Source organism: Camelina sativa, chromosome 17, assembly GCF_030686135.1.
Source record: "Camelina sativa cultivar CO46 ecotype springtype chromosome 17, ASM3068613v1".
NCBI lineage: Eukaryota > Viridiplantae > Streptophyta > Magnoliopsida > Brassicales > Brassicaceae > Camelina > Camelina sativa.
Window position 1 is genome coordinate 12,917,582 of NC_141896.1, and position 2,560 is coordinate 12,920,141.

Sequence of the window (2,560 nt, forward strand, 5' to 3'; positions counted from 1 at the left end):
GAAGATTTACGAGTTGTGTTTTTTTTGTGTCACAGGTGTAGCACAAAACTTTAACCCACAAAAAAACAATGAGTGAATCACAAGAAGATCGAGAAAAAAATCTTTACCTTCCATGGACTCCACAAGAAACAAGAACGTTAATAGATTTACTATTAGACGGTGTTGCTGCGGGTTGGCGTGATTCAAGTGGTGTATTTAGCAAATTTACAGTGGAAAGAAGAATACTGCCTGTTATTAATGAAAAACATGGGGGTGGCAAACTTCATAAACACTACCTAAACAGAATGAAGACCTTGAAGGGAAAATACAATACTGGTCTTGATCTTCTTCGTTGCAGCTCCGGGTTTGGATGGGATCCAAGCACAAAAAGGTTTACGGCTTCAGCTGAGGTGTGGGCTAATTATGTAAAGGTAAACTATATAAACTATACGATAATAAGCAAATAAACTTTGAAATTTGTAATTATGCTAAATTATTTTTCTTTTATTTTAGGGGCATCCGAATTTCAAAAAATTCCAAAATGAAACGTTTGAAGAATTTGATGATCTCAAAATCATATTTGAGGACAACGTAGCAACCGGTGGGAATGCTATTGGATTAGGTGATGGTACAGATGCTGAAACAAGTGGAACTGCAGGAAAAAAGCAAACAAGTTCTACTGAAGATTTTTCTATGGATGTCGAGGAAGACCATGAAACACCTTCGTCTTTTGTATGCAGCAATGCAAGGGGCCCTCTAGACAAACTACCTTTAAGAAAGAAGCATAGAAGCAATACTAACAATGTAAGTGAACCATCAAGTCAATCTGAAGGTTCAACAGATGTCCATGCTGAGATGAATTCATTGACAACAGTAACTCATAAACTCTTCGATCTAATACAAGAAAGAGAAACAAGACAACAAAGAGAAGCTGAACAAAGAGAGGTCGAGAAGAAAAGAAATAATGTATGGGAAGCTATCAAAGAAGTTCCTAATTTGGAAGAAAACGTTCGTGACGATGCAGTCAAAGTGATTCACCAATTAGGAATGAAAGAAGTCTTTGTTAGCATGTCCACTGATGAGCGTTATGGTTGGATTAAGCGTAACGTGATGGAGTGCTAATTATTATTAGGGATCACCCTTTCTACTTTCTCTTTATAAGTTGAATTATTTTTATTAGGTGCTTCATGATTTTTGTCTTCTACTATAATTATTAGGTGCTTCATAATAGTTTACATGTCCGATATTTATCATGTCCGATATTTATCATGATTATCATGTTACGTACTGTTATGCTTTTTATTATTATCATGTCATTCTTTGTTTTGCTGTGTTTTTAAGAACACTGTTTTGTTACGTACTGTTTTTAAGAACACTGTTTTGTTCGTGCATGAACCCCCCCTAAGAATGTTCGTGCATGAACACTGTTTTGTTCGTAGCTTTTATTATTATTACGTATTGTAATTTTTTTTCCAAATCCACCCAAATAACTAGGTGGAGACCAAGGATTTCATTCTCTATATTTATAAGTAAAACATATTTTCAAATCCATCCAAATCCAATATGAAATCAAATCCATACTTAAATCTTTAATAATGAATAAGGGGTGATTTTAATTAGGATTTAGAATTCATAGATCCAATAACACAGAATTTTAATAAAGATTTTAAAATGAATGATTGAATAACACATGATTTAACTTGGATTTCTAAATCTATTAAAATCAAGGATCCAATAACCCCCCCTACATTACGACTATTTGGCCACTGATTTTGATTTCAGAATCTGTATGTTACGACTATTTAGCCACTGCTGTTGATTTCATTATTTGAAAGTTTCATATACTAATTTCCTATTATCCTCTTCTTTTCATTCTTGTATACCAATTTTAATTGAGAGATTCGAATTAAGAAAGACATATCGAATTAAGAAAGACATATCGAATTAAGAAAGACATAATATCGAAATATTGAAATACACTACATGTTCAAGTTACAGAAATCAAAAGAGGATGAGATAGAGTTCATACAAAAGTGGCAATGAGTTCATACAAAAGAGCGAGAGACAGAGTTCATCCGAGTAGAGTGAGATAGAGTTCATCCAAAAAGAGTTAAGACATAGAAGAAACCTATGAAGCAGCGGTTGATGGAGTTGGAGTTGGATCATCTTGGAGAAGAGGTTCTGTGGTTGTCTGTTTCCTTGCAACAAAATTCTCAAACCGCGGATCACATTCCCTCAGAAAATCCTCGACTACTGATAAATGGTCAATCTTGTCCTTCTGGGCAGCAATAAATTTGGATTGCTCAGCTTGGGCAGCAATAAGTTTGGATTGCTCAGCTTCACGCACAGCTGTTTCTGCATCGTGCCTCCGCAGTTGAGCAGCCTGTTCTTCTATCATGCGTTGAGCTTCTTCAACTGTTCTTCGAGCGCCACAAAGGTAGAAGAGCCACATGCTTGCTTATGCTTTCCATTGACAAGGCAGTCCTTGAGGATTCCAACTCCATAAGGTGTTCCTCTTGTATCTTTCTCAGTGGACTTGAAAATAAGAGAAGAGTTAAGATTAGTGGATGACAAATGAAAC

At 35.5% G+C, this 2,560-nt stretch overlaps 1 pseudogene; it reads left to right on the forward strand.

The window, feature by feature from the left end:
- Nucleotides 1–284: 284 nt before the first annotated feature.
- Nucleotides 285–754, forward strand: LOC147923622 (uncharacterized protein At2g29880-like; annotated as a pseudogene).
- The last annotated feature ends 1,806 nt before the right edge of the window (nucleotides 755–2,560 follow it).